We start from the raw sequence: 9,782 nt of genomic DNA on the forward strand, positions 1-9,782 counted from the left end.
GGGGGGGGGGTGGGGGGGGGGGAGAGGAGAAGGGGAGGGAGTGGCGGGCGGGCAGGGCTCTCCAGGCTAACACAACCTCGGAGCTTAAAGGAGAAAAACTACGTCCAACTGCTGACTGTCCCTTGTGCGATTCCTATAACGAGCATTAAAAACAATCAGTGGGAGTTATTCTGACTTTCAGGAAACCCTCTAAAAAGCTGAGGACTTCCTCAGGGGAGGGTCACAGTCAGATTCTTTCACGCATTAAAATCCGATTAAGACCTAGGAACAATGGTCATTCTCAGTCTCAGTTGCAAAGAGGTTAATCGTGGAGACTTGGAGAAACCGGAAGGAGGCTAGGCGCTTTCTCTGCAACCATCAGGGACGGGCCTAAGCCACCAGCAAAGTGGAACAATTAGTTATGAAAAATGAGGCATCAGAGCTCTTGAAGAACCTCAGGAACTTGAAGATTTGGGGGCACAGGGGACACAACAATATTAACATACTTAACACTACCGAACTATACACTTAAAATGGTTTAAGAAGATAAAATTTATGCTGTGTGCATGTTACCATGATTTAAATGATAAATCAATTTTTTCAAAAGATTTGGGGCAGGCAGAGGTCAAGCTGACCCTTGTCACTGCCTCACTGTCCCCCTCAGCTCCTGAGGTCCGCCGCCTCGCTCACTGGCAGGTGGTGATTCACCCTAGCTGACACAGCACTTTCCTGGGCCACTGCCTGCGGGCTAATGTCCAAGCGCCCGGGTGGGACGCTGGTGCCTCGATCATCTTCTGCCCCACCCTGGAATGGGTGTCCCCAGCTAAGAGAGGACAAACCTAGTCCCCAGCCACGGGGCCTGCCTGCTCCCTGGGACTCCAAGTGCCCTTCAGCTGGACAGAGCCAGCTCGCCAGTGACTATTAGGTCTCCGCCAACATCCAGGAGGTGGTTTTGTAAACTCTCCAGCTCATCTAGGAGGGTCTCGAGGTCACATGGGGCGAGCAGCCCTTTGTGAGGGAGACCTGGGTCCCTCTTGCCTTGACCTCAGGCTGGCAGAAGGCAACTCCCAGAGAGGGCTGACCCGACCACAGCCTCCCAGCAGCCAGGGGCATAAACCTTCACACCCCAAGAGGAGCTGGGGCACATCCCTGCATCTTCTATTAGGACGGCCCTATAACGTCACCCACACAAGAAGAGGCTTTGGAGGGTGGCCAGAGGGCCCCACCAATCATTCTGCAGGCGTGAACTGGTCCAGCCAAGCTGGGACATGCGGTCCCTAGTTACAGTCCCACCCTGGTATCTGAGGACCTAGAACGAACGCTCATCTGATGCAAACACACTCACTACTCAGGCCTTTCCCTAGCGCCCGTCCTCACCCTCGGCTTCTCCCCACCACAGAGGAGATCAGAGGCTAAGGGTAGAGTGACATGCCCCAGTTCACGGCGCACCAGCGGACCCAGACGCTGGCGGTAAAAGCTCTCCATGCCCACACACTGCAGCTTGACCTGAGATCTAATGCTGGTTTATCACGTATGCTGATGTGTTTCCAGGTTGACTGGGATCTCAAGGGTCAATGCTAAAGAGAACTTATTATTTCCTATTTTTTTAATTGTGGTAAAATACACAGAACACAAAATTTACCATTTTTAAGTGCATAGTTCAGTACACTTAACAGTGCTGTGTAACCACCACTGTAACAGGGAAAGACCTCTGCATCCTGCTACAAGTTCATCACTAAAGGGGTATTGCCTATAAGCTTAAATTACACATAATGGCCTGTCTCTGGGGACCCTGCCTCCCAGGTCACGATCATGAAGCTAAAATACCTTTAACTCACAGGAAACATCCTGACTAGGCCCACCTGTGAAGCCTGCAGGAAGGAAGGAACGAACCCACCCCCTCCACAGTCTGACCAGAACCAGGCCTCCCCTCCCCCTCTTCAGCATAAAAGAAGCCTGAATTCTAACTTGGGGAAGATGGTTCTTTGGGACAAGAGTCCACCATCTTCTTGGTCTTCTGGCTCCCGAATAAAGTCACTATCCCTTGCACCAACCCTCATCCCTCGATTCACTGGCCTGTCGTGCGGCGAGCAGTACAAGCTTGGACTCGGTAACATCACTACCATCCAGCTCCAGAACTTCCCCACCCTGAAAACCTGAAACTCTACCCCCGTTAAACACTAACTCCCCATTCCCCTCCCCCAGGCCCCAGCACCCACCATCTACTTCCCGTCTCTATGCATTTGACTATTCTAGACATTTCACAGAAACGGAATCATCTCGTATTTATCCTTTCGTGACTGGCTCACTTCACTCAGCATAATGTCCTCAAGGTTCATCCACGTGGTAGCAGGTGTCAGAACTTCCTTCCTTTTAATACTAAATAATATTCCATTGCATTTAAGCATGTAGATTTTTTTAAAAAAACCAGAAAGCTGTCCACAGCCTCCAAGGTTGCCTCAAGGCCAGAAGCGTCTGATGCGAGAGGCCGGTCTGTGGGCCAGGCCGCGGGTCATGGCGGCTGCGACCTTCAGCTGACTCTCCTCTTCCTGGGTTGTGAGCTGCCCTGTCCTCTGGGGCCACTCCACACGTGGCCCTGAGAGCAGTGTTCAAACTAATAAAAGCAAATGGAGTTTCTGATTGCTCCTAATGAAGTTATGGGGCTTCTGAGGCTCAGTGGACGAGAAGTGAATTCTGAAAGACGGTGGGCATCTCCGGTTATCCTTTCAAGGGGAATGGAGCGGCTCTGGGGCCCTGGCCAGCACTGCTGATGGGTGGGGGGCTGTGGGCACTTGGCTCTCACTGGCTAGCCCTTCTGTCCACTGCCAGGGCCCGGGACCTCCTCTGGGGGTGAGCTGCCCAGACGCAGAAGGCTGCAAGACACCCACTCAAACAGAAGGGGGCACTGCTCACAACCCAGGCAGGCACGCGAGGGGCAACGAGGGATGCAGCCTAGAGGCAGCCTGGGGGATGCGGGGAGGACTGTCCATTCCTGGGGTTTTTCACATTTCAAAAAGCCCCATAAACCAGGACCCCATGACCCCTGTGGCACACTGAGTGTGAAACCCTCGAGTGGAACTATCCATACACATACGCTGACCCTGAAGTGCACAGGTAACTCAGAATCCCAACCCCACACAGGTGCTGCCGCAATCCTATGCACATCGTTAGTGAAAGCGGCTGAGGGTTCAGGATGGGGTGTGGACGACTCCCCCGCATCAAACCCCTGACGTTCAAGCTAGCTGCCTTTCCGGCTCATAATGTGTGTAGACGAGGCTCTCGGCTTCAAGGAGACGGAGCATTCCGAGGGCGGGCCTGCTCACCCCGCCCTCACTCCACCAATCCACGTGGACATGCTGGAACCAATAATCCCCATCCCCCAACCTCCGTGCCATCCCGCAGCGCAGGGCAGGGCGTCCAGTTCCTGCCCAGCTCTGCCACCAGCTCCCCAGAGAGCCCTGGACCGGCCGCTCACCTCCCCTGGGCTCAGCTTCCCCCTACGACCCTGTCACATCCAAGACCCTCTCCTCTGAGCAGCCCCGCGCACAGACGCTCCCCTTCCCTCAGGCCAGCTCAGGCCACTGGGCGGTGAGTCAGACCAGGAAGGTGGCCCCCCTCCGGGCCTGAGTCAGGACGGGCCACCGCCTCTGCTGGACCCCTTTCCCTCGGCCAGAAGTGGACTCTGGGGCCACAGCACCAGTCTGGCCAATGTACAGGGAGGCTGCTGTGGACAGGAGAGAGGTTTCCCCTAATGAAAGGACACGGGGGCTTCTCCACCCCCTCTTCCTGCCCAGGGGAGGATGACGACAGCGACTCCGGGCAGGGTCCCCAGGGATGCAGTGAGCCCCTCAGAGGCAGGAGCATGACCGCCCTCACACCCCAGGCTGAGAATCATCCCCCCAGGGACACCGTCCTCTGCGGCCGAGAGCGTCCTACCCCATGCACCACCTGCTCGGAACCCCTGCGCTTTCGGCTCAACCCCCGAGCAATTTGGAGGGGCCCCTCCACCTGGGCTGCCCAAGTCTCCCTGCAGAGCTGGCCCCCCAAGGCTCGGCATACACACGGCAGCTGCCAGGGAGCGAGCGGCCTGTGCTCTGCCCGGCTGGCACCTGCCCACCCAGGGACCCTCGGACACCTCACCTGCATGGCGCCCATCAGACACCTCACCCGCGTGGTGGCACCTGCTCCTCCAGGTGGGACCCCTGCAGGCTGCCCTCTCGGTGAACGGCAGCTCTTACCCCACCCAACAAAACCCTTTGGCAGCTGCTCTCGGCGACCTGGGTCCCTCTACCCTCAACCCCAGAGCCCCCATTATGGCTTCTCTGCTGTTTGCTCTCCCCGGGAGGCCCCCGCCTGCCCCAAGTGCACCCCTGGGACCCTCCTCCCTTCCAGCCTACACCTCTCCGCCCGCATCCCTAGCTCGGTGCCCAGCATGCTGCCACCCTGCACGTGACACCGGGGGACTGGATCCTGAGAGGCCCATCTCAGCACCCCAAGCCCTCGCGTGGGGCCTCCACCACACCCCTTCCAGCCAGCCCCATTTACAGATGAGCAAACCAAGGTCATCAGTGATGACCAGGGTGGCACAGGTAAGGACTCACCTGTGCAGAGGGTAGCTGGAGATGGGTGGCGTGGGTCTGCCATAGCCGGAGGGAATGGGGGGCAAGTCTCCCAGATTCTAGAAACAGCACTGCTTGTCTTTGCTTTGAATCCTAGGAACGTTGGTTCAGAGGCAGGAAAGCTCCTCTGTCACTCCTGGGGCCTCCCTGTGGCATGAAGCCCAGATGGTGGGGAAGGAGCCCCCAGGGTCACAGCCCCACTGGGGGCCTCCCGCCCGCCCCGCCCCAGGAGAGCCTCATGTCCGGGGCCCAACTGCTCCCACCTCCCTCCATCCCCTCCTTGGGGTCCCACCACCGTCCCAGGAGACGTCCCAGGTTCTCTCAGCTCCCCCAGCCAGGGAGGATCCCGTTTAGGGGGAGGTCTCCTCTCCGCTTCCCTGTCCCCTTTCTCATCCATGCACCCCGGACTCCCTGACCCCATCCTTAAAGGAGGGTGAGAGCCCAAGAAGCACAGACATTCCCAGAGGCCACTAAAGACAGACACCTGCTGGATGGCACCGGGAGACACTGAGAACATAAACACCGGAATCAGCAGCTCAGAACAGCCACAGCCACAGCGACATGCAGCTCAAAACAGCCACAGCGACACGCAGATACCTCAAAACCTGACATCCCTCTGGGCACAATGCAACTAAAACGCGATTAGCGCCAAGTGTCACTGATTTCCACCTTCCAGGGACTGGTAAACCCTTCTGAGGGCACGTGTGACTGTTATAAATATCTGAAGTCTCACTTCTAAGTGACATCCAAACCAGAGAGCAGAGCGTTTTACAAAGCAAGCAACAACAACGAAGCCACCAGAGCTCTGGAAGCAGCCGTCAGGAGGAGGGTGGGCCTTCGGGGCCACCTGGGGGCCACAGTCCAGTGGTCAGAGATGGGAGCAGGTGGCCAGGGTAACCCAGACCACACGACCCAGGGCCCACCTGGAAGCCGGTCCTGGGGCGGTGTCGCCTCATGTGCAAGCGCAAAATAGCAAGTGCAAGTTAAAGGGTGTTTTAGGAGGAATTAGGCTTTTCTTTTTATTTATTTTTTTAACCGGCTTCACTTACTTTATTTTTCTAATATAAAACAACGTGGTGGCTCCAGCTGTAGCCTGGGTCCTCTGCACGGAAACTCTGGTTTCCGTGGGCCTTTACAAGATGGTCAGTGAATTCCTGATACGGAGACTTGATGAGTACCGACTCTTTCCAGAGATCAGGGGTGAGACACCTGTAGGTCTTGGAAATGGCATCACAGGTGGCCTTGGCAACGTCGCCCAGGGTGGTGGTGCAGCCCCTGGTGGGATGTAGCAGTCGTCAATTCCAGCCATCAGCAGTAGCTTCCTGGGCACAGAGGCTGAGATGACGCCAGTGCCCCTGGGGGCAGAGACGAGGCGCACCAGCACAGAGCCACAGCGGCCAGTCACCTGGGAAGGGACGGTATGGGGCCTGCCGATCTCATGCCCCCCAGGAGCCTCGCCACACAGGCACGATGGGGAGCTTGGCCAGAATTATGGCCCCATGAAGGGCAGTGGCTACCTCCTTAGAGCACGTGACACCCAAACCGACATGTCCCTCGTAATCCCCAATGGAAGCGAATGCCTTGAACCCGATCCACTGGCCAGCACAGGTCTGCTTTTGACCAGGCATAATCTTCAAAACCTCGTCCTTGAGGAATGCCCCCAGGAAAAAGTCAATGATCTCAATTCCTTGATGTGCAGAAGGAAGAGACAGATGTCCTCCAGGGACCTGATCTTCACGTCCTTGACCAGGTGGCCCAGCTTGGTGACGGGGAGCCAGTCCTTGAGCTCCGGAGCCTCAGCCCCAGCCCTGAGCCCGACCCCGGGTGCCGCTGCCAAAGCCTCCAAGGAAGCCACCGCAGCCTCTCACTCCAGGGGCCCCTGGGGCCTCCGGGCTCTCCCACAGCACCGGTGTCATCCGCCCTTCGGTGTTTTGACGGAGAAGCAGCGGAATTAGGCTTTTACGTTGATGCTTATGAAAAGAGCGTGCAGAACGTGTCCCTAACTGGGAAAAAGCACATACCCAGCGAATCTGGTTTCTACCTAAATCTGTGATGCATCGTCTACATCAAAGTGGTGACACCGAAATGCTTTCACAATGTTCTGCACCTCAGACCTCAGTGAGAACCGTGAGGTGTTTATAGGAACTTGACTTTGGCAGGCATCTCTGTGGGAGAGATTTGTCACAGTGCACCCAGGTGTGCCCTGCAACCCCAGATGGAATTTCCTTCCCCACCTCCAGATGGAGGATAAGAGAGAACACAGTTCTCAGAGAGCTCCAAGGGCTGCTTCTAGCAAGAAAAGAATGGACAAACTTCTATTAGCCAAAATTTTATTACATTTTCCGCTTGAAGCTATATTTGAAATCAATTATTCACATTCCTGCACAGGCAGCCAAACATGTCCCCAGCAGCTTGTCAACAGCCGTTTGCCTTGGTCACTGCGTTGACTTTGGTGCTGAGGGACAAGGATGCCGGCCACACGGGGCTTAAAAGAGCGAGAGCACCTGGTACCTTCGCAGGTGATGCTTCCCCGCTTCCACTCAGCTCAGTAACACACAACACTCAGAAGGGCTCTCCCCGTTGCTGGGGTTTGTGGAGAAGCTGGTAGCATCATTATCCCTTTCCCTGTTTTACGTCGAGGGTCTCAGCCACAAGCACTAAAAGGAAGCAGTGCCCAGCTCTTATTTCCTAATGAAAGAAAGATTCTCCCTGCTCACACCACTCCTCCGTGCCGAGAGAAGGAAGCTCTGTCAAACCCGACCGACCCCAGTCGACACAGAGGATTCGGGGCGGACAGGATTGTAGAGGCCAGGGGGCCTCCCCCGACGTCAGGGCCCATGGGCCCCTCCACTTGGGAAGGGGCGGCCTGGTCAGCGTTGGCTAGAACCCAGCCCACACCAGGCCACCACTGTCGGGAAGGCAGAGCCCAGATGCCCTGTGCCTCCAGTGGGATGGACGGGCCAGCCGGATGCTGCCCTGGCCCAAGTCAGACAAGTTCGCGCTTGGTGCCCCCCTGTGGCCTGCTGTGTCCACGGGGCCTCATAGGATCCTGTCATGGAGAACGTGCTCCCACCAACACTCTGCAGCTGAGGGGGTGTGCGAGAATCCTCGGGGCTCCCGTGGGCAGCAGAGCGGGACCACGCACTGTCCGGGGCTGCAGACCCCAGGCTGGAGCTCCCACCTGGGCCCGCATCTGGACGCAGATGCTAGCTCCACAAGACACGCCCCAGGCTTGTAGGCGGGAATGCTAAAGAGACATGTCGAGAATGGGATGAATCTTCCCACACACGTGCACTTGTACGTGCACGGGCATGTGGACATGCACACGTGCACAACGCACACCCACACACGCCTGCACACATGCACACACGCACACGCACACGCAGGCCTCTCTCTCCAGGCTCTGCCTGGGACACGAGGCCAGTCGTTGCCTGTAGCTCAGCTGCCCCAGGTCTGGGGCGTGGACCCCAGCTCTGCTCTGCCCCTGCAGCCCGGCCCCTCTCAACCCACCTCTGCAGCCCCTACTAAGAGGCAGAGTTTCCCCGCCCCTGGAACCCGGGCTGGCTTTGCAGCTGCAGAGGAAAGGACGGGACACCAGCGCCAGCCTGAGCTCTGCACGCGTCCGCCCACTGTCTTGGACCCTGTGACCGCTGTGAGGACAGGCCCAGGCCGGCCGGGGGGGAAGACGAGAGGCCCCCTGGGGGTCAGCTGAGCCGTGAAGGCGCACCAGCCAGCCCCGGCTGACCCCGCGCATCCCACCTGTGGGAGAGCCCCCGCCCCCCCGCCCCCACAGAGTCACCCAAGGGCCCAGAGGCACTGAGCGCAGGGGCGGGGAGGGGCGGGTTGCAGCTACGGTGGCAACAGCGCTGGCGGGAGGTGACAGCAGCACTGTCCTAGCTGCAGGATCGACACCGAGCGCTCCCAGCAAGGAGGAGTCTCATCAGATGGTCAGGCCGCCCAGAGTGGTGTTGCCCAGCTCCCCAGCTCTGCAAACCAGAGTCCCGCTGTGATGGTCAGGTCAGGGCCGCCCGTCCAGGTGCAGCTTTGCAACAAGAGGGCCGAGGAGACCACACACGGGCCTGCCGAGAATCACACGGGTAAGGAGACCCTGCAACACTCCTCCCCCTCCGACCCCCACCTCCCGGCAGGGAGGCGGCCGGCAGGAGTCCTGACACTGATGCGCCACACGCCCTTGGCCCTGCGTGGCTGTGAGGACTGCCGCCTGGGGCCTCCTCTGTGGCCTGGGCTCACACCTAAACATGGCCTTTACCTCTTCCGTCGCCCGTCCACAGCCATGTCCAGCCCGCCTGCACCTGGACTCCCGCCGCAGCCTCCCCGAGGCCAGCCTCCCCGGCACAGTTCCCCCTGCCACCCCTCCCAGGCCAAGTTTTGTCAAGCAGAGTGTTTGTTCCCATCACCACCGCCCGGAGGCCTGCTGGGACTCCCCATCCTCCTGCAGGCCGAGGTCCAGCCCCACACTTACGACAGGGGGGCCTTCAGCCGCTGCGCTGACTCCCCGAGTGGCCGAGGGACCCACGTGGATGCCAGATGCAGACAAGCAGGACGAGCCCCGTGCCTCCGTGAAGGAAGGGAGGCCCGGGGAGAGAAGGGGGAGGACGCTGGCAGGGGCAGTGGGCGCCACTCCAGCAAAGGCACAGGGGCAGGGGGCCGACTCCGGGACCCCCATCTCCTCCCTGTCCCATCCCGTGGGCAAGTGCAGGGGCAAAGGAGGGCCAGAGAGACCCGCCGGGCTGTCTGGAGCCAGGAGCCGCATCCGGCACCATCACCAAGAGCCCACTGGCTGAGCCATGGAGGTTGAGGGTCAGGAGACAAGGGGAGAACCGGGGAGTGGCAGGGATCTGGTTAGAAAAGGTCTCACTGGCAAGGTGGGCGGACGGAGGCGGCTGGGGCCACAGAAGAGCCGCAGCGGGGAGGCTTGTGGTGGATGGGCTGTTGTTCTGTGTCCTGACAGTGGAGCTGGGTACATGAGTTTACACATGTGGTAAAGCTGCAGAGAACTAGACACACACGCTCCCACACGCACACACATGCATGCACACGGGGCACGCACAAGAACACACGAGGGCACACAGACTGCTGGGATCTGATGGAGGTCGGGGACAGTGTCGCTGCTGTCAATACCCTGCACGACGCTCCCTGGGGGAAAACGGGTGATGGGAGCCA

At 58.8% G+C, this 9,782-nt stretch overlaps 1 pseudogene; it reads right to left on the reverse strand.

Moving 5' to 3' along the window:
* Positions 1-5,643: 5,643 nt before the first annotated feature.
* Positions 5,644-8,894, reverse strand: LOC103069231 (40S ribosomal protein S2 pseudogene; annotated as a pseudogene).
* Between the last annotated feature and the right edge of the window lie 888 nt (positions 8,895-9,782).

Source organism: Lipotes vexillifer, unplaced genomic scaffold (genome assembly GCF_000442215.2).
Source record: "Lipotes vexillifer unplaced genomic scaffold, Lipotes_vexillifer_v1.1 scaffold2476, whole genome shotgun sequence".
In the NCBI taxonomy this organism is placed as follows: domain Eukaryota; kingdom Metazoa; phylum Chordata; class Mammalia; order Artiodactyla; family Lipotidae; genus Lipotes; species Lipotes vexillifer.